The 23,959-nt window shown below is 62.2% G+C and overlaps 2 long non-coding RNA genes across 2 annotated transcripts; both read left to right on the top strand.

Annotated features, from left to right (window-relative positions):
* Positions 1 to 407: 407 nt before the first annotated feature.
* On the top strand, positions 408 to 5,274 carry LOC118923145 (uncharacterized). Its single transcript, XR_005029075.2, has 2 exons — positions 408 to 2,858; positions 4,824 to 5,274. It is a non-coding gene; the product is annotated as an uncharacterized LOC118923145 (long non-coding RNA).
* A 6,054-nt stretch (positions 5,275 to 11,328) lies between these two features.
* On the top strand, positions 11,329 to 23,663 carry LOC130678917 (uncharacterized). The gene is made up of 2 exons (XR_008991872.1): positions 11,329 to 11,423; positions 19,897 to 23,663. It is a non-coding gene; the product is annotated as an uncharacterized LOC130678917 (long non-coding RNA).
* The last annotated feature ends 296 nt before the right edge of the window (positions 23,664 to 23,959 follow it).

The following is a 23,959-nucleotide window of genomic DNA, read 5'->3' as shown; positions in this document are numbered from 1 at the left end:
AGCCCTGCCCCAGGATTCCTGTGGAGGGTGTGCCCGCGCTTCCGGGCGTGGGCGGGGGGGGGTCCTGGAGTCCCTGCCGTTTCCTCTGCTGAGCCACTGGGTGCTGTTGCTGCCTCCAGCTTGGAACAAGGAGTCCCGCCGGGCCTGGTGCGTGGGGCCCAGCGCCCAGGCTCCTGTGACTTGGCCGCGGGGGCCTTAGCAGCATGGCGCAGGTGCCCTCCAGCCTGCACCTCTGTTGTTGGGATGCACAAATAGTAAATCGCCCAACACCAACACCTTTGGAGGCCTCGGAACCTTCCAGGTGGGCCTCGGGTCTCAGGCCTCCTTCCTGGATGCTCCGGCACCAGAGGTGAGCTCGGCCCCGCCACGGAGTCATGCACAAACAGCCGGCCCACTGGGCCGCCCGCCTGGTCGGTGCCGATGACAGGCTCTCAGAAGCAGCCTCCAGGCGGGCACTCCTGGGCCAGGCAGCGTGGCAGGCCGCTGCAGTTGGTATCCAGCTGCCAGGGGAGGGATGAGTGAGTCTGGCTGGGGCAGGGCCACTGGGGGACCCAGAGTGGCAGAAGGCCCTTGCCGGGGGCTGGTGGAGAGAGCTGGGGGCCGCACTTGGCCCCCCCAAGGGAGGGCCAGCACGTGTTGGATTGTACAAACAGGACTCGCCCCTTGGGGTTAGAGGCACTGTCTTTTGTTGACCTACTGAGCTCCAGGCGCAGGGCTGAGTACTTTAATCCACTTTTGTTAAAGTGTCCATTCCTAAATTAAATCTGCCCAGTGCCACTTCATTTCAACATCCAGTCGGAGCCAGCATGTGCCAGCGCTTGTCCGGCGCTGGAATACGGTGCAGACGGGATGACCATGGATGGTCCCTGCCCGCGTGGACGGTGGATGTTAAGTTTTCTGTGTAAGGAAACCTCAGCTCAGAGAGGCCAGAATGTCCATGATCATGGATGCGCTACAGGGAGTTTATCGCTCAGATACCAGGAATAAAAACCTTTGGGAGATGGGGTAAAAACTAAAACAGGCAAAGCCATTTTGCAGCCATTGGTGTTCTCAAAATGGCCCTTTCTGCTCTGTGCCAGACCCAGACCCTTCCACTGTGCTGGGAGCCTGCAGTGTAGATGAGGGCCTGGGGTTTTTCACGGGTTCTTCACGATGGCGTCCACTGCAGATGCCATTCTGCATCTGATGGGTGCTGACCTCTGTCTCGTGGAAACGCTCACACCTTATCTTAGGGGTCCAAGGATCAGCTGGGAGCCGGGGATCACTGGCACCTGCTGCGGTCTGCTCCATGGCTGGGGTCACAGGGTGAGGGGGGCTCCTGCAGATCGGGGCAGAACAGAGGGGCCAGGGTGCATGTACAGGCCAGGATGAGCCAGTGAAGCCAGCTCTCTGTGGGCAAACGGACCGTGTCGGGTCCGGACAGCCCTGTGCCGCCCGCCTGTGTGGCCTCTGCTAAGGTGCCCACGCCCCTGATTCCCGGGCCCCATGTGTCTTGGGGTTGCTCACTCCTCTCTTGATTCCCCAGGACATCTCTCAGGAAGGGCAGGGAGCCTGCTGCCAGCTGGCCCTGGCTCAGGGTACAAGAGAAGCCCAGCTGCACTGTCAGTGACTGGATGGAGCGGTGCTGGTGAGCTCAGGGTCCTTGCTGGAGGGCCGGAGCCACCATGTGGCGTCCATCTCCTGCTCACAGGCAGAGCGGCCTCACTCAGCAAACATGGGCTCCGTCAGAGAGGCCCAGACCCAGGCTCAGAAGGTGTTGGCAGGGCCTGGGTCCAGCTGGGTGAGGACCAAAGGTTAGCCTGGAGCACCCAGTGCTGGGCTGAGGGCCCAAGGAATCTGGGGAGCCTCCCGGAGGTGGCAGAACCCCAGCCCCAGGCTTGTTACCGCATCCAGCCCCGGCCTGCCACGTCCCAGGGCCCTGCTGCCAGGCACAGTGCCGCCCCTCCTGCCCCCACGCCAGCCCTGCACAGGCCACATCTGCTGCTGCAGCCCCGCCAGAGCTCCGCCTCCCCAGCTCTGTCCCCATGGAAACCGGGGTGGGAGGGGGCGGGGTGGGGGGGAGGCCCTCCTGCTGCATTTGGCCCGCTGACTGGTTTCCATTAGAGCCAGCCTGCTTTCCTTGAGCCCTACCCCTAATTCAAGGCTTCCCCCCATGGGTTTCTTCCCGCATTTACTGAGCACCAGCCTTCTGTGCCAGGGGGCCCTGCTGTCGGCCACCCGCCCGGATGACACCCACGGTGGAGTGAGTGCCCGAGGGCCCGCATTTCCCTGGCCGTGGCTGCTCGCAGTCTTGGCAGGCTGCAGGCTCAGACCCCGTCCTTTCTCACCCACATCAGCAGCTGCCGAGGACTGAGCCCTGGACTTGGGTGCTTGGCCCCCTGCTCCTATCCTGGACGGGGGCCTTGAGTAAGCCCCTTCCTGTCTCCGGGCCTCAGTTTACCTATCTGTAAAATGAGAGGGTAAAACTGTTTCTCCAGTTCCTTGCGATGCCAAACAAGAAAAAGAAACAAAGAGAACAGGAAGCTGCAACGAAGCCAGCTCTTCAGAGTCCCAGTTCTGGGACTTTTGTTTGTTTTCAAAGAGGGATTTTTTTTTTTTTTTTTTTTAACGAGAAGAAGTCATGGAATTTGACCAGAGACGGTGGTTTGAGAGGCCGAGAGCCCGTCGAAGCTTGTGCACCCCGGGCATGGGAAGGCCCTGCCCCTGGCTGTGGGTGCCCGGAGGCCTGGGCAGCTGTGCCCGCCAAGCTCCACTCGGCATCTGTCGGGTGCCCGGCTGTGAACGCGGTGGGTGGAGGTGAACCGTGCCCGCGATGGGATACAGAGGGCTCTGGAAAACTACCCGCGAGGTTTCCGGAGGTCAGAAATGTGGGCAGAAAATGAGATCCAGCTTCAAAAAAACCCAGCCGGCTCCTCTCCCGGGGAGGCAGGGAGGGCGCCCTGCTGCTCGGCTGACTCGGAAGCGCTCGCCCAGGCCCGGCCCCTGGCAGCGGCCCCCAGACCCAGTCGGCCGCCCTGGTGGGGGGGCCTCTTCCCCTCTGCTTCTCTGGAGCTGGGGAGTTTCACAGGAGGTGATGTGGGGCTGGGGGGCTTGGCTGTCCCATGGGGGGGTCTCTCAGCTCCTGTTTTTTAATCTCACAGACATTGTGGGGGCTGGCCTCTTCTGGGGGACACTTTCCAGCTCACAGACAAGGAGCAGAGCCTCGGAGGAGGGAGGCTTTCGCGGTAGCCAGGAGCCTTTACCTGGTGTCTGCGAAGACTGCTCTCCACCCTGGGCTTCAGCGTCAGCCATAAAATGGGGATGAGTAACTGCAGGGTTGTGAGGGGATGAGGGGGGGTTGAGCCAGGCAAGATAAGTGGTAGGTGGGTGGTGCCATCACAGCTGAAGCCCCCACCCCCCAGCATCCTCATCCTGAATGTTGCAGGCCGTGCATCCTGGGGTGGCCGCAGACCCACACTGGGGCTGACACTCACCCAGCCCGGCCCCAGGAAAATGGGGACAGGCAGACGTTTCTCCAGGTCTCCAGGACCTGCTACTGGGAGGCCTGAGCTGAGGTCTTCTGCCTGACCCAACTGGGCGGAGGGGCTAGTCCAGTCCCCCTCAACCGTGAGCCAGCCTGCCTCCCCACCCGAGGTCTCCTCATTTGCTGACATCCCCGTGGCAGGTGCAGCAGCCCGCAGGTCCTGGGGACATTGTCACCGCAGCTCAGGGGCTGTTCCGCGGCACTTTCAGTTTTCTCTCCTGGGCAGGAATGAAACTGGTTTGAGTGGCCATATCCAGGTAGCCATTGCCTCTCCGGGCAGAAGTAAGGTAGGCCGAGGGAGCTATAGCTCAAAGAGCAGGCTGCCACGCTGGCCGAGGTTGATTTAGACGTACAGGAACACTGGGATAATGTAGGAAACGGGGGAAATTTCCCCAGGGAAACGGGGAAGAGCAGAAAGAGATGCTAAATGCCCCGATAACTATAAAGCCTGGTGTGGTGATTTATGGCAGGTGGGCACACCCTCCCGTTGTCTCTCCCTGTGTCCAGGGATCTTCTGCGGGTGTGGGGCCAGTGAGGCCGGTGGGTGCTGCCTAGTGCTTAAGCTCTGCTTTGTCTCCTGGGGACCGCACCCCTCCGTGTGCTGGGCCCTAATGTCTGTTATCTGAGGCAACCTTGTGGAATCCCGACCAGGTGCCCACCGGGAAGCTGAGATCAGGGAGGCTGAGCCCCTTGCAGATCCAAACAGAAGAGCCTGGGCCAGACTGGCTGGCATCCTAAACCCCCTGGCCCTCCCCTGTGCCCTCAGCTGCATTTGGGGCCTCTGGCAGGCAGGACCCAGGAGGTGGCCCATTAGAACGACGATGAACAGAGCTGGGTGGCAGCTGACCCTGCTGGTGCCCATGAGAGGGGAAGTACTGGAGGCCACAGAGTTGGGCAAGAAGCAGGAAGGCACGTTTCTCTGCCTTGGGATCTGGGCATGCTCCGTAGCTCGGTGTGAACACACCTTGCACAGGGGAGGCCGCCGCCATTCCGGGCAGGCTGCCTGCTTGGTGTACCAATTTGGCCTGACCTTGGGCCGCCCCCACTGGGGACTTTCCTCTGCTATGACCACACCAATTCCCCTTCCTCCCCCCTTTACTCGTGGGGGTGTCCCTGCAGCCACTGACCTACAGGGTCATCCCTGACTCCCCTCCCTGCCACACCCAGATCATTGCCCAGTCCTGCTCCCTTTCAGCCTGGCCCCCACATCACTTCTCCTCCGCCTTGACATTGCCATATCTTGCCCAACCAGGGACATGTGATCACGCTGCAGACCTCTGCCCCAATTCCTACCCTGCAGGGCTACCATCCAGCTCCTGGCTGACGCCCGGTCTCCCGTCTGTGATAGACTCAGGAGGCTTGTGTTGCCCGCAACCCATGGCACCATCCCCCATCTCTCCAGGCTGTTGCACAACATCACCTCCTCCTGGAAGCCCTCCCTACTGCCCACCTGCCCACTGCCCTGCAGGACTGTGACCCGAGCTTGGATGATCGGTTCGTGCCCGTGTCTGCTGAGGAAAACTGAGTGCCTCCGGAAGGACAGGCCAGAATCACCAGCCTGACACTGGGCAGGCTCTTGGGTAATGTTTCATGAATGAACGAAACAGAATCCAGAGACTGAAATGGAAGAAGAGAGGGCCGTGGACCAACCATGCGTAGCGCTGTGGCCCAGCCACCAAGCCTGCCACATCTCCTGGGGAGTCGGGATGCTCAGAGAAGTAAATGGACAAGAGTTTATTTTTCTACCTCCACCAGATATGCTCTGAGACCACGCCTCATCACAAGCCGTGTGGCAGCGCCCGATGGAGAGGCCCACAGAGGGACAACGTCCGGGTAATGCCAGCCGCTGCCCTGGGGGTTTCAGTCAGGAAGACCCGCTGTTACAGGTGCATGGATGTCTGGGGCTGTTGCTCTCAATCACTAGGTGGGAAAGGCAGGCATCTGTTGGCCCATCAGATGTCATCAGTGGGTGACAGCACATTCTGCTAATTTAGCTCAGATGTCACCGCTTCCGGGTCCTCGTCCAGGTGTCCTCAAAACCACAGGGTCCCTCGCCTCCCCTCCTCTGGCAGAGGCAGGTCAGCCCGGGGCCTGCTCAGGCCCTCCGTCCCACTGGCCAGTCCCCTCTGCCGGTGGCCTGCTGTGTGACCTTGGGCCAATCACTCCCCTGCTCTGAGTCTCAGTTTCTCCATCTGCCCCACAGTCTCTTTGACCTCTACCTCTGACATGTGCTGGGCTCTGGAACGTTCTGAGGGGCCAGGTTTGGAGTGGCTGTCTTGGGCATGTGGCAGATCTCCTGGGCTTGAGCCGGAACCCCGCTTCTGGAGGTCTCCCCTGGGGAAGGACGGAAGATTTGTGCATGGAGCTGTTCGTCCTCATGCCTCTTACGAATGGGAGAACCTGGGAGCAGCCAGCCATTCTCCTGGGTTCGGTGTTTGGGTTACGTAGTTATGATGAAGCTACCTGATGGGACATTATGTGGCCATTCGGAATGACACTGCAGGGTTTATAACCGTGTGGGCAGCGCTTCCAGGAAAGGTCAAGGCAGCTCTGTGGATGCACACGTGAGCCCCTCCCGGAGGGCATCTGCTGTGCTCGGGGCTGGGCAGGGGCGGATCCAAAGTGCTGGCTGCTTCCTTCTTTCACTTTCCCGAATCTTGTTGATGACAGTCTGTTCCTTTTGCAATGGGGAAAAATCGCTTTAGTTACAAAACTAACCACCTGGGCAGGATGCACCCATTATCGTGTTCTCCCCCGAAAGGAGACATTTGTTTACCAAAAGTGTATGAGGTCATGGGGGCAGGGGTGGCCAGCATTGCCCAGGGCGCGTCGTGGCCATTTAAAAGGAGCAGAGGTGACTTGGGGGGCAGTGCTCTGAGGCTGGGTAGCACGTGGAGGCTCCTTGTGACCGGTGACAGTGGCGGTACTGTGGCTTTGGGGCAGACCCGTCTTCAAGTCTCCATTTGAGTTAGAATGTTCTGAGTCCGACACCTGGAAGTGACATCTGTGGATGAAGCAGGAGTCCTTGTGGTTGTGGGGCCGGAACGGGGTACCGCTGCTCCGCATCGCCTGTGACGGTCCCCGACTCAGTGGCGCTCAGGCGGGCGTGTGACCCCGTGCCCGCCGACGGCCTGCATCTCCGGAGCCCGCGTGGTAAGGAGAGTGGTGTTGGCAGCGGCCTTGCGTGAGAACCTACTGTGTATGCCGGCCGAGCCAACCGGATTTTCAATCATTCGTTTTCCCTGATGTCAGCTTTGTATGGTAGGTGTAAATGGTTCCTTTTTAAGATACAAAACATGCTCAGAGAGGCCAGGTTCCTGCCCAGCCTGGAAGAGTCTGCAGCCTGTTTGGCTCTGCAGCCTGGGCTCCCCCCAGGGCTGGCGGCTTGGCCACTAGGTGCTGTGACCCTGGGGACGGAGCCCGCCTGCGCCCTGACCACACTGGCTGCCGTGGCAGCTGCTGGCTGCAGAAGCCAGCTGGCCCCAGTGAGGCAGCAGAGGTGCGGACACACCCCTGGTTTGTGTAGCTGGCACACACCCCTGGTTGAGGCTGGAGGATGTGGCTGCCCGCGGCGTGCTGGCCTGCTCCTGACCCCTCCCTGTTTGTCTCGGTTGCTCTGGGGCCCTGGGTGTCCGACACGGCGTGACCCAGGGCCAGGTGTCGGGCCTCCTGCGGCTCTTCTGCACACTGATTGTGCTCTGTGCACTATGCATTAGCAGCTCGCTCTGGCAGGGAGAATGGTTCTACACGTGACCTTTGAGAGGGACCGAGTTCAATACTGAAGACAAGTGTGGACCACGCAGACTGAGCCCGTGGGCCTGGGCCCTGCACCTCAGTCAACACTGGGGTTCCCTTGGGGCTCGGAGCTTCCTGCCCCACCCCACAGCCTACGTCACGTTCCCAGGCCCAGGAGAGCCAGTGCCTTCCAAAGGACAGAACCACATCTGGGCAAAGAAGCGCCACGAGGGCCCGGCCGGCCCTGCCATCCAGTGGCCTGCACCATGGGGCATGGGCTCTGAGCTGAGCGGCCCCCAGGGCGGGCCCCTGGACAGTCCTGGCACTAGAGCAGGGCTGTGGTGGCAGGCGCCACTATGAGCTGGCCCGGGTTTGGGGCTCCTACTCCTGTCACCTGTAGGGCTTGCCGTAGCCTGTGGGGTGGGCAGGCTGTTCCACCGCACGGGGGAGGACCATGGGCCAGAGAGGCCAGTCCTGTGGCAGGGGCCACATGACAGGCAGAGCCAGTGGGTCTGGCCAGACTCCCCCACTCTCCCCTAATCTGCTCGTGGCTTCCAGAATTTGGGGTGCTTGTACCTCTTGAAGGACTCCAGTTTGGAGTTCACTAGTGACCCTGAGACAGGCAGGGACCCCTGGTGACCCCTTCTACCGCCACACCCTGTGACCAGCCTGTTGAGAGAGGGCACCGCATTGGGAGGCTCCAGTAGCTGCAGGGGAGGGCGACGTACCCTGGAGGTTTTTAAAGGCTCCAAGGGCGGGTAACACATTGTGTCTAACTTAAAACCCAGTGACTGGAGACAGGCAGAAAGGGAAGCCAGGCCAGCCGGGGGAGGGCTCAGTGCTGAGTTCCAGGTGGGCCTCTCCTACATGGGACCCCAGTGGTCACCCACCCTGGCGGTTCTGTGGCCATCGTCGGGGGAGTGTATGAAAGGGTATAGAGCTGCGGAGTGTCCCTGGGGAGACCCTCCCGTCAGTGCTGCTCTGAAGTCAGAGGGGGTGCCCTGCCCACAGCGACCCCCCAGGCGCTGCCCTCAGGTACTTGTGGCCGCATGGGCTCCCATGTCTCTCAGGGAAGGAACCAGGGCCCAGAGCCACACGTGCCCCTGCAGTCGGCGCTCCACCCGTCTGTCAGGACAGAAATCCCTCCTGTGTCCAGAGCAGTCCTGGGGTGGCTTCCCCTCCCCAGCTCCTGCACCCTGGAAACCCAATTTCTGACACTAGTATCAACTAAAGTTGCATAGAGTTGAGCTGTTGCAGAAAAGGGGGTCCCCAGCGTCTGGGCCTATGGGCACCACAGTGTGCTGCCCGTGAGAGCAGCCCTCTGTGAGCCTGAGCCAGGCCCATGGCCCCGAGAGCAGAGCAGGGTCCGGAGCCCGTGCTGCATGAAGACGGTGCCCTGGGCTCCCAGGTTCCCGCCCCCATCTTCAGAGAGGGGCTGCTCTTGGCACAGCCTCCACAGCATCAAAGAGGGATGGGGTGGGGGCTTGCTGTGGGCTCTACCTGGCATGTCAGGGCTGGGGTCCTAGCCCATCCTTGGGAAGCCACCAGCAGGTCCCCTCTGTCTTCCGAGGGCTTTATGAGTCCCAGGACACCCACCGTTGAGACCCACGGCATTGCTGAGGGAAGCCACGAGCGGACTGGTGGTGACTGTCCTTGCTCTGGGTGGCTCTCTACAGGGGGCACAGCCCTGGTCCTGGTACCCTGGGTCCGTGGGAGTAGGCACCCAGCCCACACCCTTCCTCCATGGACACTGGAGACCTGGAGCCCACGGTTGGGGTTGGCATAGGTGTGAACCCGGTGCCGGGGCGGGAGTGGGCAGTCAGACGAGGCTTTCCTTGTAGGCATTCTCTTCCAAGTAAGGTTCTTCACCTCTGGGCACCTGGGCACTCGCCTGCGGCCAGTGGCAGCCCCTCTCAGGGGCTTGCGAGCACAGATGGTGGGAGGGTGCTCCCTGAGCCCTCCCCGATCTCAGGGCCGGTGGGAGGGTGCTCCCTGAGCTCTCCTTGATTTTAGGGCTGCGTGCCGCCAGGCCTGCCGAGCTGACTCTTTGGTCACCTTGTCTTGCAGAATGTGGCTCATCCCAGAGCACCCCCGGGACAGCGGGACCCCTCGTGGCCTTTGGATGACACTAGGACCTCACGGCCCAGGTAAATGGTCTTAGCCCTGGGCTGGGCAGGAGGCAGCCTGGGAGGTAGGTGGCCTGGCCAGGAGGGGACTGCAGACCCATCTTTTAGGAGACCTCAGCACCAGCCCCACCCACGCAGGCCCCAGCCTGCCCAGAGCTGTGAGGGACAACCTGGCTGCAAGCTGGTGGAAGAGGCCCTGCTTGAGGACCAGGAGCAGGGGCGCGGGGCACAGGGTCCTCTGGCCTGCTGTGAGCCAGAGCCTCCCGCCAAGTCCTGCTGCCTGCCCTCTGGCCCAGTTGTTCCGACCTGCTCCTCAAAGCAGATGGAATCAGAGAGGGCCCGGGGCACTGGGTCATTGGCATGGAGACTCTCCTGAGCCAGCTCTGAGCCAAGCGCTGCCCAGCCCCCAGCCCACCTCCTACTAGCCATCCAACTAGACACTTCCTGGGTGCCCTGAGCCTCAGTTTAGCCATAAAGCTAAGGCAGGAATTCCTCCCGGTGGAGTTTGGGAGGTGCACAGTGAACCCCAGAGCACCCATAGCTTCAGGGAGGGCCTTGGGGTGGGACACAGTCTTTGCACACAGTAGGCATCCTGGAAGTCACAGGGCCTTATGATTCACTGAATTGGCCTGCCCTGGCCTTGTCCTGATGGCTTGTCCCTTCACTGGGGCTCAGCAGGGTCCAGTTCCATCCATTTGTTACTGGGGGTTGGGTGCTGGGTGCTGACTGAGATGAGACAGCAGGTCCCGGCCAAGCCAGCCGCTGCCCCGCGCCCCCTGGGGACTTGCAGGCAACCTCAGCCCCGAGCGGCCGGGGGCCTTGTTCGCAGTATCTCTGCAACCAAGAGGGTCTCAGGCCCCGGGCCTGCTGTGGCCATGTGGCTTCAGGTCGATTTCCAAGCCTTGGGGAGGTGGCCTGGCCACGACAGTGCGGGGGCTGATCGAGTGGGGAGAGATCTGGCTCGAGGTCAGTCATAACCCCTTGAAAAGATGAAGCCTACATGTGTAGCCCTCACTGATCACGCAAGCCCAGAGAGAACCGAGGGGTTACATGTTTACTTGTTTATGTCCTGCCATGTTTGGTGTATATATATATATTAGATATATACCTATATTTTAAATTAAGTGTATTGTAAATTATGTTATTGCATGTATATTCTATTAATATATGATGTATATGTGTTATGAATTTCATGTGCATGTACATGTGTACACACGCAGAGCAGCTTAGAGTGATGTAGACGATGCAAAAGGGTAAATAAAAATAAATCGCCAAGGAAACTGTGGCAAAGGGAAAATCTAAGGTAGGCCTAGAAGAAGCCATGTCATGTAGAAGCTTCCCAGTTGTGGGGGGTGACCTATAAATTCAGCTCTGAGCTTCCTAGAAGCCAAAGCAAAGAGGGAAAGTTTATCCCATGCTGGAGGTAATGTTTAGGGAGTACTGTCTTCAGCAGTGGTGCTGAGAGGGACCTGCCTGGTGCTGACACTCCAAGATGTCCCGAGCACCCAATGAGGCCAGGGGAGGAAGAGAGGGGGGAGCTCCCTCATGCTGAGCATAGCTCTGTTCCTCTTTTCATCCTGAGTGCTTCGTGCATTGTTTCTCTTAATTCTCTCCAGCCCTGAAAACCTAGATAGAGAGAAAGGCATTGAGGGCCCCCACTCTGTACCATGAGCTTGACTTTGAACTCGCAAATCCATATCCTCACAGCCACACATGCTGCCAGCTACTGCCCCTTGGAGAGGGGTAACCCCCCAAAACCTGGGTGTTTCAGCCCCCGTGTTTTGGCCACAAAGTCACATCGATGCGGTGGCTTGTCAGCTCCCTCTGAGAGGCTCTGGGTGGCCTCTGAGCCATGCTAGGCCTCATGGGGCCTTAGGGAAGGGTGGGCTGGAGCTGACAGGGTACAGTGCGGGATGTGTGCCAACACCTGCCAGGGGCTGTTTCCTGGGACTCACCCAGCATCTCTCCCTTCCCAGGTCTCACCACTTCTCCCGGCCTCCTCATCCCCAGGTGATGCCTAAAGCTCACGTCACCCTCAGGTCAGTGCAGTGTTTTGAATGACTACCCACCCCCTTCCTTCAGGTACCTAGGCTGGGCATGCCTGAGTCGGGGTATGCACACACATGTAACACATGGGCACACACGTGGATACACCCACGCGGCTTCTGGAGGCCTGGGAGCCAGGCAGGCACTTCTTACACGTTTGTAGAGGCTCGGCTCGGCCTGCTCTGACCTTGGCCCCCTTCTGCAGCATAGGGACCAGGGCTTGCCCAGGTCTCTTACTTGTAGGAGCTGGTCTCAAGCCTGTTTTCTCGGCCCCCTTTTGCACGTAAGTTGAGTGGTGCTCCGTTTGCAAGGAGCCAGCCGTTAGGGGTCCACCGTGGGAAGGCTTGGGCCGAGTGCTGGGGTGGGATCCGCTGGGCGGTTTGCAGTGTGCGTGGAGGAGGGCAGAGCTCACGGCCTCATCAGGTGAGAAGGTCCTCAGCCTGCCGCTCTTACGTCACGGCTGCCTTGTGGCCCTGACAGAGGCCTGTCCTACTCAGAGCCAGCCCAGGTGCCCTGCCCACACCCTGCCCCTCCCGAGAGCTTGCCCGCAGTACGGGCTGCTGTGCCCGCTTGGCTGATTCTAGCCTCCTGAGGAGTCGGGGCCATGTGGGCTGGGGCCAGACAGGCATCATCTCCCCTCCCCTGCTGTTGCCATGGCCAGGGGCAGGCCCACCCCCCAGATCTGTGTGGAGAGCACCCTGGGCTGCTGCGTCTGAGCCCAGGACCCCTCTGCCATCTGGGCCTCGCGTGTTTACAGGTCTAGCTCGCCCGCCAGACTCTGCAGATGCTGCCCCCGGGGCTTTTGTGTCTGCACACAGGGCCTGCGCCAGCCGGTGCCCAAAGCTGGGGTGGGACACGGGTGGGGAGGTGGAGAGGCCCCGGGGGGACATCAGGGACAGAGGGGAAAGGGGGACTTGGCGGGGGGGATAATGGAGGAAGGGGGAGAACAGAGTGCGGGCAGAGAGGAAGCCAGCAGGGCTTGGAGGAGGAAGGAACACAGCAGAGCGGCCGCAGCTGTGCAGGGAGTCGCTGGGGAAACGGGACCCGAGGGTCCGGTGCAGCCTGCTGGGCCTGCCCGAGGCCGTCAGTCCAGGTGCTTTCCCGGCCCCCCACTGTGGAATCCCTCCCGTGTCCCCTGGGCAGCAGTGGTGGCCACTGGGAGGCGGAGGCCCTTCAGGTTGCCGGGTTGGGCAGGGGGACAGTGGCTCACTGGAGTTTGTTTATTCTTGGGAAACCGAGGCTGGGGCCATGGGCCTGGCAGCCCATAGCAGAGCCACAGTAAGAAGCCACGTCTGCCAGCTCCAGGACTGACAAGCGTCTGGTGCCCACAGCTGAGGAGGGGCAGGAATTTGTTCTAATGCCTAATATTCCAGGTACCTTTATTTACCCAGACTGAACAAATTAAGGACTTAAAAATAACCTTGCATTTGATTCTGGTCCCAGTGAAAATATTGTCAAAATATAGACGATTGGCTTAGTTTAACACTTACCTGTTGGCTCTGAGCAGCTCCCTGGGAGAGGATAACCCCACAGTGAGAAGGGGCGTGGCGGGCAGACCCGTGAGGGTGGGTGTGAGGTCGCGTACCCTGCACGCCACACCTCATGGCGTGGCTGTGCGGTTCGGGTGGCCTGCTCAGGCACTCCTTGTTCCCATGTCAGGCTCTCAGCCTGACACCATTCCAGTGAGCCGTTGCTCTTAGTGACAGCCCTGCCGGGTGGGGGTCTTAGAGCAGCGAGGTTGAGGGGCCAGCCCTGGCCACCAAGCCGGCCAGCCTCACAGCAGGGACCTCTTCAAGCATGTGGTCTCTTCAAGATGTTGGGGTCCCGCTGTAGTGTCAGGCTGCCTAATCCCAAGAGGCAGCCTCCCTGGGGGCCAGGCAGGAGTGGGGGCAGGGAGGGGGCAGTTTGGGCCCGCTCTGGAATCGTGCCTGGGGTGGGCCAGGGGTTTGTAAGGAGTCTTTCCGCGGCGTGAAGCCAAGAGGTCCCCAGAATCAGTGCCCCTGGCAGTGCTTAGGGCTGCTGCCTAGACTGCCCCAGGCTGGCCTGGGCTCGGCCAGACACCGGGTCCCTGGTCAGAGGCTTTGTTCCCTGGACACTACAAGGCTGCAAGCTCAGCCTGGCTAGTGCTGGACAAGGAAGGAGCAGGGCCTGCTCTCCTCAGTGGTCAGACACCCCAGACCGTGCTTGGGGAATTGGGGAGCCAGAAAGTCCATGTCTGGGATGTGGGGCTTCCTGGGGTCACCGGTACAGAGGGGTCCGGCCCTTCCAGCAGCTGCATCTCTGGGTCTCCGTTCCCTCATCCCCAGAATGGTGGCAATGGGAATGGTAAGGCCTGCGCTGTGTGACTGGGGGAAAGTGGCTGAGCTGTTCTGTGCTCATTCCTCATCCGCAGTTGCCACGGGGACTGAGACACATGGTGGGATGGGGTCGGGTCAGGGCCTGGCATGCCACAGTGCCGGGTGTTTGTACTCGCTGGGTGCTGACGGGGGGGCATGTGCCCAGCACACGGTATGGAGTTCACAACAGTGTTGGACGAGTAGGGACTGGAACCCAGGCCTGCAGCTGTGAGGCTCGCTCGAGCCCAGGGAGGCTGCTCTGGGAAAGGTCCTCAGTGAGGATGGCTAGAGAGCTGTCAGGACACAGGTGGTGGGGAGGGACAGTGGCACCTGCCCTCTGCACCCCAGTCTGTCACCACGGCAGCCCCGCCCTAGAGAAAAGGCATGGGGCTGACCTCCTAAGTCCACACTCTTGTTTCTTGGTGCAGGCCCTGCCCCTGGCTCGGGTCAGCCCGTCCCTGTCGGAGCACAAGGCCCAGGCTGTGTCCCAGCTGTGGGATCAGCGTCTCCCTGACCCGTCGCCCTCACGGGCCCCACTGGCACAGCAGGCCCAGTGCACCTCGGCCCCGGGTTTTGGTCTGCATGGGCTGAGTGCGGCCTGTCCCTGCGCTGAGGTTCGGGGTAGGATTTGCTGGAGGTCTGTGGAGACCACGGGCAGGGCGGAGCAGGAGGCTGTGGCAGTTGGCATGCCCGCTGTCTGCCAGGCTCTGCTCTGGAGAGGCTTCCCGTGCAGGGGTGTGTGCTGGGGCTGGGACAGCTGCGTGGAAGAGATAGGGGCGCTCCTCGGCGGAGACATGAGCAAGGTGTGGGTGGGTGCTGGACACACGGCAGCAAGGAGATGCCAGCCTGCACTGCGGGCTGGGTGTGTACACCACCTTTCGTGTGCAGGCCAGCCCCTCGGGCCACCTGGTCAGTGGAGCCCAGGCCTGGGAGGCCATGAGCCTGGTATTCACCCCTCCTGTCGTCTGCACGCCCACCTGTGAGGTGGGGGACATCGGTGCCACTCCCCCGGGCAGGAGCCCGTCTCCGGGACCCCTGGAGGGCGGGATGAGGGTTTTGGACGGTGCCACCAGCCCCTCTCTGGCCATGTGCTCCTGGGCCTCCGCAGGGCAGGGCCACACTTGCCGAGTAGCCGCTTGCTGCCTCATGGAGTGCACCCTGCCCCTGGGCTGTTGCCGTCTGAGGCCGCACAAAATGGCCCCGCAGCCCTCCGCCATTTTGTCTGAGGCCGCAGCAGGCGGCCTGGGGGAGGAGGGAGGGAGGCCTCCGCCCGCCCCCTGCCTGCCCCGAGTGGCCTGGACAGAGCCCAGCACCGGCCCCGCCCCAGCCAGGCCTTGGCCGTGGCTGCCCTGGGCTTGGCACCAGCCAACATCTTGGCACAATGGTCTGGGAACCCAGCCCCTCACCCAGCCCTGACCGGCCCCCTCGCCACCCCCAGGCTTCCCCGGAAGCAGATGGGGACGCTGCACACCAGAGCCCACAGGGCTGTAATCAAAGCTGTGCTCCTGAACGTAGTCCCTGGCAGGCCCGGACCAGCTCGGACGGTTCTGGACATGACGCTCTCCCACGTGAATGGGGTGGGTCTGTTAGAGGCCACACTGGGCAGGGGTGCAGCGACCAGGGTCCTCCGCTGGCTCACCCCCTGCCTCACCTGCCTGAGGAGCCTCCAGACTCCGTCCAGGCACTGTGCTGGGCACTGGGGCTCACGGTGGCCAGTCAGTCTCCCAGTCTGGACACAGGCACTGCCCATCCTCTAGAAGCAGGGGAAAGGGCTTCCTAAAGGAGGTGATGGGCTGTGTGCCCTGCAGCTCGGCCTCCCATTGGCCGGGCCAGCTGACATTCTGCGACACACAAAGCCTGATTGGGCCGTGTGCCCCCAGCCCCGCCACAGCTACACAGCCCTTGACCCCTTTAGGTCCCATAGACCCAAGACCTCAGCTGCCCCGAAGAGCATTTTACCCAGCTGGGAGCAACCAGGCATTTCCCTGCTCGCTGGGGAGCCCCTGGTCTGCTTTTGAGCCTCCTGCTCTGGCTCTGGGCACAGTACTAACAAACTTCCTCCTCCCACAGCGCCCAGCCGATCAGAGGTAGCACCTTCCCAGGTGGAAGTGGTCATGCGAGAAGCAGGCTGCATGGCGCCCAGGGAGTCTTGGCAGCCAGGGACGGGACAGCAGCTCGGAGGAGCCAGCTCTAGGCCACTCACCGTAGGACAGGGCGCTCCCCTGGCCTTGGCCGGTGGACAGGGCCTGCCCCTGGGAACTGCCAGCCCAGAGGGTATCAGAGCCCTCCTTTAGTGCCCATTGATAAGGTCCTTTATAGGGCAGTGCACCTCCTGGAGGAAGTTCACAGACATTGTTCCCTGTAAAGAAGCCGGGAATGGCATTTTGGGAAAGAGTGCGTTTTAAAGCGACGCGGTTTGTCTGGTGGCTTGGGGCAAGCCCTGTGCTGTTCTCTGCTTTGCCCAGGGTGGGTTCCTCGCTGTCAAGGGGACCAGGATAGAAAGCATGGGTAGCAGGGTGGGGCCTCAGAGTTGCAGGAGGCTTCCCCAGGCACCTGTGGCCCAGCCAAGCCCTGCAGGCTGGGAAGGTTACTGGACGCCACCATAGGCCCTTCCCAGACACCCCTTCTTGCGGTTCCCGGGGAGAACATTCCGTCGCCATGAAGTGAGGTTTGCTCCATCTCCCTCACCCCCTGAAAAACCCAGCCAAGGGCGGGATGCCGATCAGCACCCCAAAGCCATATGCCAGGCCAGGCCCAGAGCCTCCTGGGGTCCAGAGAATCCCCCAGCAGGAGGGCCATTCCCAAGAGTGGCTGCCAGGGTGCGGGGAAAGGGGGTCACTGCAGGGTGGGGTTTTCCACAGGCATTTTTTAATGATGTGGTTGCATCTGGTCCCTCCCTTCCCCCATCTCCTCACCTTATGACCCAGACTGTGGTTTGAACTGAGAATATTTTCAGATAAATAACACACTTTTGAGGTTAAAACAGTTGCCTAATGGTTAACGCCAGACAGAGACACCCACACAGTCAGAGGCTGTACATTCTCGCTTTTTCCTCTGGATTCCAAACCAACCCTGAAATGGCAAAGAACAGCCTCCCTTACTGACAGCCCCTCCCCGGGCACAGTGGCACCTTGACCATCGCCTGCCAGCCCTGGTACCCTTGCCCCACCTCACAGAGTGGGCAGCTGCAGCCAGGGGTGCTGACAGCCTGCCCAAGGCCTGGGCTGGTTGGAGCCAGAGCCCGGGTCTGAACTGTGAGCTGGCGACCCCTGAGCTGGCTGGGTCCTCCCGTGGTCCCTACGGGCGCAGATCAGGGCTGGGTCCCGCTGTCTGGGGCCACGCGGCCCACCCCAGCCAACACCAGCCCCCTAGCTCCCCAGGGGCTGCCGTTACTCCTGCGGGCTTCCAGGCTCATGCATCTGTGGCTCGGGCATCACCACAGGCCTGGCCCCGCCCTGGGGAGTGGACATTCCCCATGCTGGCCACCACCCCCTCGAGTTTGGAGGTCTCTGGGGACAGGACGGCAGCCGGGTCGGGGCACAGATTCCCGAGGGTGAGGGACCCTGAGCTGGAGCACCGCACATCCATCTCCCGTTAGCTGGACGGGGAGGGAGCCGACCAGAGTCCCCTGGGGCCGAGGAGGAGGGGGGCCTGGGTCTGTCCTGCACGCACAGTGCTGGGCCCCGGAGGCGGCACAGGGCTTTGTCTGGGGGCGCCAGTTCCCCATGTGCGTGGCCTGTGCCACCCCGAGATGCGCAGGGCTGTGGAAAGAAGCTGGGTCAGAGAAATCCGGGTCCAGTTCTGGTTTTGCTGCTGCGCCCCCAGGTGCGCTCCTGGGGGCCGAGGCTGTAGGACCCCCACTCGCAGAGCGGCCGGGGCCCGAGGCACGGGGAAGCAGCAGGGACCCTGAGTCATCCTGTCTCTACAAAATTGGGTATTTTTATACCATGGGCCTTTCTGCATTCAGTTTTATTTTTTTAAGTTTTACATTAAAACATTTGTCTCGGTTATGGGGCTTTGGTGCCCCATAATTGTGTGCCTGAGGTGAGTGTCTGGCACCTCACCTGTCTGGCCCCGCCTGGCACACAGTGGGCACAAAGCCCCTGCCCCGGCCTGAGTGGGTCACGCTGCCTGGTGCGCACGTCTCATTAACTTTGTGTGGGCCTCGTTTGCAGGCCCTCTGGACCCCTGCCCTGGCGCCCAGATGCCACCCCCATGTCTTTTCCCCAGACTCCATTGTGGGCGTGGCTTGCCGAGCAGAAACACTGGCCGCTTTATGGGGAGAAACCTAATCGGGGCGGCAGTGGGGGTGCAGCCCTGGGGGGGTCCTGGCTCCTGGTGGCCTCGAGCCAAGCCTGAGGTGACTGTGGGGTGACACCGTCTGTCTGCCTCACTCACTCCAGACATCCACCCAGCCCTGAAGGGACCACCTGCCCACCGAGGCCTCCCACACACCTGTCCCCGCGGCCTGGCCCTTCCCACCCCAGCCTGCCCAGCTCCCGGTCTCCAAGCAGACAGACACTGCAGGGCTGGGGCGGGGCCGGCGGGGCAGCTGCCAGATGGCAGGGCACCTGCTGACGGCCTGCTCCCCGGCGGTCCTGCTCAGGGAGCCCTTGCCCACGCTGTTGCCCGCCCTGCACCAGCCCTCACCCAGGCTGTCTCAGGACCCTGCCTTCACCCCAGGAATGGGGAGGTCTCTGCTGTCCCTGTCTAAGCCTGAGGACCAGGCTCACACCTAGGACTGTAGGGTAGATGTGCCCAGCCCAGCGAGTCACACCACTGGCACAGTCTTTCCCTGACTATCTCAGAAATGTCGCCACCAGTGGGTCATGGATCCACAACATCAGCTCCCTGCCACAAAGGCCCAGTTAACCGATTAAAGGAAGAGCCAGGTTCTGTGTGAGCCCTCCCATGGTGGGGGTGAAGCCAGAGGGGACCCTGCTGGGGCCATGTTACCTGCTCACTGGTCCCCTGGAGAGCCTGCAGCAGGCAGCATGTGCAGGCGGCCCGCCCCAGGCCTTCGAGGGCACTGCTCCCATCAGCCGTGCCACCTGCTGCTGGGCCAAGGGTTCCAGACGTGAGGCCTGGGGCCCCAGAGGGCAAGGCTGGGTGCCAGAGCCAGGCAGAGCTAGAATTCATCTTGGGGCCCCCCGAGGCCTCCCTGTGGGTCATGAGAGAGTGAGGAGGCCAGGCAAGACTAGAGGTGGGGAGCTGAGGAAGGCTGGCAGGTGGGCCGAGGGTGGTGGGGAAAGATTCCCGGGGGCATTTTTCTGCTGGGCATCTAAGGGCGGGGCAGGGTGGGGGCGGTGGGAAGGAGCAGTGATGGATGGCCGGTGATGGACGGCCTGGCCTCTGGGGGCCCTCGGAGAGGGCAGGACCCCACACAGCCCAGTGGGTTGGGTGCGGACACTGAGGCCCAGTGGTCGGCATGTATCAGGGCTGCACAAGGCTGCACGTCCAGCCTCTGGGGCTCGGTCAGCGGGCCAACTGTGTGCTGGTCTTGCACCTGTGTCCCTTCCCGTGCGGACTTGTCCTCCCAGCTCCCCCCTGCGTGCCAGCTCCGGGAGGGTACCCTGCTGGGGCCAGGTGGGATTGTGCCCCATTGAGCACGCCCTGACTGAGGCCTCAGGCTGGGTCCTGGGCATCTCTGCTCCTGGGAGGACCCCAGGCCTCACTTGCCGTGGGGCAGGAGCCCCAGCCTGTCTGGAGACTCCTCTGAGTGGTGAGGGCTTCCGCCCCTCCTCCCGGCCCCACCAACTGCCCGGCATCCAGGAGGGCAGCATGTCCTCCACCCTCCCCCAGGCCCCGGGTGTGAGCCTGGCATGGCGCTGGCCACCCAACATGGAAACACCAGCAGCTCTGACCATTCAAGGACAAGGCCCAGTTCTCGGTCATATCTGATCTGAAATTATCCTGCACGAGGTGGCCACAAAGGCCATTCTCTCGAGGCCCTTGCATGAGGGCGTCCCCAGGTGAGGTGGCAGCCAGACAGGCTGGGTCGAAATGCAGGACACGCAGCTGGTGGCAGGGCGAGTCCTGGGAGGAGGCACAAAGCAGTTGCTGGAGCTCCGGCGTGCCTGCATGTCTCCGAAACCTGACCCTTGTTATTTTTTTTCTAAAACCCAAACAGGTCGAGAAGTGACACTGAAATGAAAACTCCTGTCCACCGCAGACCTTCTTCCTCTGTTGTCCTCAGAAGGTTCTCTCTGGTCTCCCCCATCAGACTGGCCATGGCCTGAGGAGGCGAGGATGGAAGAGGTGCACACAGCCCCGTCTCTCTCTGCTCTGTGAGGACTCACTGTCCCCAGGGCTCAAAGTCAGGTGCACCTGCGCCCCCTGGGCTCGCCCTGCCTTGAGGGCCCCCTCTAGGGCTGGGAGTCCCTGATGTGGGCCCCTTTTTTCCGCCCAGCTGTGAACCAGCCCCAGAGTGCAATCCTAATATGCCCAGGCCACCTGCCGTCCACCCGAGATGCCACGCAGGTGAGTAGCCTGGAACACAAAGGCCAAATGAGGGAAACTGAGTCACATCTGCTTCTCCCAGACTGGGCTGGGGACCAGGGATGGGGTTCGTGGCACAGCCAACGTGGACCGGGCTGTGCGTCTCCTCTTTTCCTGCCTGTCTCCCTGCCCTTCCCACCCCATGGAGCCCAGCCTGTGGCTGGCCTGTTATGCAATCAGTGGCCCCCAACTGGTGCTGGGCCCTCTTGGGTCAGCACTGCAGGCTCTGGAGCTAAACCCTGGCCCCTGGGTTGGGGGCAGGGGAGAGGGGGGTGCAGGCCACAGGACAGGGTCTGTCTCATCCGTGCAGTGGCACAGGTATGGATTCTGGCTCTGAAGCTGAGTAACGGTGGTCTGCCTGCTGCTCAGATCCCCCAAGGGGCGGCTGGTGCCTTTACCCCACATTGTAGTGAGGAGATCAGGCCTGTGAGGGCATAAGATGTACCCAGGGAAGCACAGCGAGGGGGTTTCCCGGGCATCTCCACCTACTAGGCTGTCCCGCCCCTGCCGCCCTCAGCCTGCTAGGGCCTGTGGTCGGAGCTGTGTAGTCCGTGTGGCCTAAGGGGGCTGAGTCTGTGAGCCCGGAGCACACGCTCAGGGTGCCCCGAGACGTTCAGGGGCAGCCCTGGGCTGGGAGCCTGGTCCTTGGCTGCCCCCGTCCCGAGCGATGAGGCTCATAAGGGCTGGTCACCCTGCAGGACAGCTGGGCAGGCCCTTGACAGCCAGCCAGAATCTTTTTGCCTGGCTCACTCACCATGGCTGGGGTGGGGGGTCAGAGGAAGACCCTCGGCCGCTCTCCCCTCAAGCCTTGCCCCAGAGGTTGGCTGACTCTCCCTGGCACATCCTTGAGGGCACCCCCGTCCTGTCTACCAGTTAGAGAGTCCAGGGGGAGGCCACAGGACCCTGAGACCCTCTCGTGTAAGATGTTGTTCTGGGCCCTCAAAGGGACGTGGGCCAGCCAGGTCCTGGGCAGCAGCCAGGCACTCTCGTCCCCACCCCTAGGGGCTGCATCTCAGGCTTCCCCTCAGTGGACAGCGCTGGGCCTTGGCCCTGAGCCTCTTTCGTTGCTGGCTGAGGGTCCTGGGACTTAAGCCATGACCTCCAGTGGGGAAAAAGGCAATTGCCCTGCACAAGGTGCCATCAGTACAGCCCCTGCACCCAGGGGCTGTTCGGGAAGCTGCAGCTGCCCCACTTCTTGGGACTGGGCATGAGCTGCCCCCTCAACCTCGTAGCAGGGGCAAGGCCCAGCCTGGGAAGGCCCAAGAACAAGACCCCAGCCCAGCCTGGGGCCAGGGACCCATCCATCTGGGCCTCAGCATCCACACTGCTAAATGGGACTGGTCATCCCAGCTTCCCCGGGCCTGTGAGGACCCAGTGGTACAGCCCAGCCTCGTGCCTGCCTGGAGAGGGCAGTGTGTTGGGAAGGGGCGTGGAGGGAGGTTTAGGGCACTGAAGAGACAGAGCTCTCCTGCCACTTCACCAAGCAAGAAGCAAAACGTTCTGATCTCCTGAAGTCTTCGGTGTTCCCTCTGCTTCCATCTGCTCACCTGCTAGGTAGGCGGCTGCTCCGGCGTTTCCTCTGTGCCCGGGCAGGTGGAGGCCGTGCTGGAGGCCGTGGCTGATGTTTACGAGACTGACTGTGCCGTTGGGCACTGGTGCAGAGCCCTTGAAAGGCGTGGGCAGCCCCAGGGAGGGACACTGGGTCCTGTGTGTTTCCCTCGAGGGTCTGCAGTGCTGGTCCAGCCACCCTCCCCAGGTTGCCTTTTGGGAGGAAAGAATAGCCTCCTCTGGCCTCCCCCAGAGTGGGGACAGCTCAGGGCACCCTGAGCGGCAGGACCAACCAGAGCCCGTGGGAGGCGGTCCCCGCCGGCCCAGTGGCCCCTCAGGTTGGCCCCAGGCCCAGCAGTCCCTGAGGCTCTCCTGGTGGACTGAGGGTGGGCTGCCAGGTGTACACTCCCTGCACCTGTTTAACACATGCTGGCCCCCAACAAATGACAGCCTCCCTCCCAGTGCCACCACGCAGAAGGCACTTGGGGACACGGCCACTGCTGCCCAGAGGGGGTGACCCAGCCACCGTCCAGTTTCCCCCAAGCCACACTGCCCTTCCCTCCCCTTCCCTCTCCGGCAGCTGGCGTCTCCTGTGGGGCTGGCTCCTCTCTGCCATGGGCATGCGGGCACTGGCCGAGAGGGTGGCTCGGGGTGCCCAGGCCCTCTGCTGACCCGCCAGCCAGAATCCCAGTGGCCTTAGCAGCCAGCTGGCCCGGCTCCCAGCCCTGTGCCCTGCAGCCCCCCACCCCCGGAAGGAGGAAGCCATGAAGTCCGTCTCGGCGCCCAGACTGACGGCCCTTTGGGGTGAGGTAGTAGGTTGTATAGTTTGGGGCTCTGCCCTGCTATGGGGTAACTATACAATCTACTGTCTTTCCTGAAGTGGCTGTAACACCGACGGTGGACGGCACATAGGACCTGTTGGGGAGGCGCAGGGGGCAGATTGGGGTGGGGAGCAGCCTCGGCAGCGTTGGGGGCGCTGGCTGCTATGCTGAGCCATGTGCTGTGTGACCTTGGGCAGCTCCCTTGACCTCTCTGGGCTCCAGTTCCCTCATCTGTGAAATGCGGGTGGGTGAGAATTGATGGAGATAGCTGCGTGTCGTGTCCAGGGCAGGGAGGGCCTCAGACTTGGCCTGCCCTCTCCCCGCACTGCGCTGAGAGCCGGTGCACCCGCCGGGCGGTTTGTGCAGCCTGCCGCCTGCCCCACCCATCCTGTGCATCAGGCCCACGAGCCGGCCCGTCCGGACTCTCCTCCACCACATTCCCATGGCTAGCACTGGGCACCAGGACGAAGAGCCTTGGGCCCGAGGAGGATGGGCCAGCTGAGATGGCAGGGAGGCCCATGGCTCCACCCGGCCTGCCCAGCCCAGGAGGGGGCGGGGGTGGCACGGTCCTCCATGCCTGCCGTGCCTGAGCAGGGAGCGAGGAGCACTCCTGAGCACCTGCACCCCTCGAGGGCACACGCCTGCCCCACCTCCCAGCAACCACGGGTAGAGGGTGTGGGCTGCACTGTGTGGGAAACCGAGGCACCGCCCACTTGTCCCTCCTGCCCTGCACCTGCCCAGCCCTCCAGCTCGGCTCTGGTGGCCAAGGACCACCAGGCAGGAGCCAGGCTGGGCGTGGGGCAGTGGTGGGTGCGGACCCTCCCGCTCCTGGGGCGCCGGCGGGGTGAGGTAGTAGGTTGTGTGGTTTCAGGGCAGTGATGTTGCCCCCTCAGAAGATAACTATACAACCTACTGCCTTCCCTGAGGGGCCCAGCGGCACGCCGGGAGGGCCGCCCCATCGCCGCTCCTGCACGGGAGGCCGCCGCGGGCGAGCACACCTTGACTTCAATAAAAGCTGCTCTGACGTGAATCCGGAATCCCATGTTCATTTGGGAAGCCCAGCGATGGGCAATGTCAGAGGGCACGTCGGCCGTGGGGAGCGTGTGTGGCCCAACTGGGGAGCTGTGTCCTGGACTGTTGGGGGCTCACCGGCTTGCCCGTCTGCAGCCCTGGCCTGCCCATCCCAGCAGCCTCTGGGCCTCCCAGGGGTTCAGTCCCGGACCTCAGCCCCCGCTCCGCCTAGCTCCCTGGGAGCACAGGGCTGTGGGACTCTGGCGCCGAGGCATCACTCCACCCCCATCCTGGTGGGGGGCCCCGCAGGCCCTT

Source organism: Manis pentadactyla, chromosome 10 (assembly GCF_030020395.1).
Source record: "Manis pentadactyla isolate mManPen7 chromosome 10, mManPen7.hap1, whole genome shotgun sequence".
Classification (NCBI taxonomy): domain Eukaryota; kingdom Metazoa; phylum Chordata; class Mammalia; order Pholidota; family Manidae; genus Manis; species Manis pentadactyla.
The sequence above is the reverse complement of the archived record's forward strand: the minus strand, read 5'-3'. Positions and strand labels throughout refer to the sequence as shown.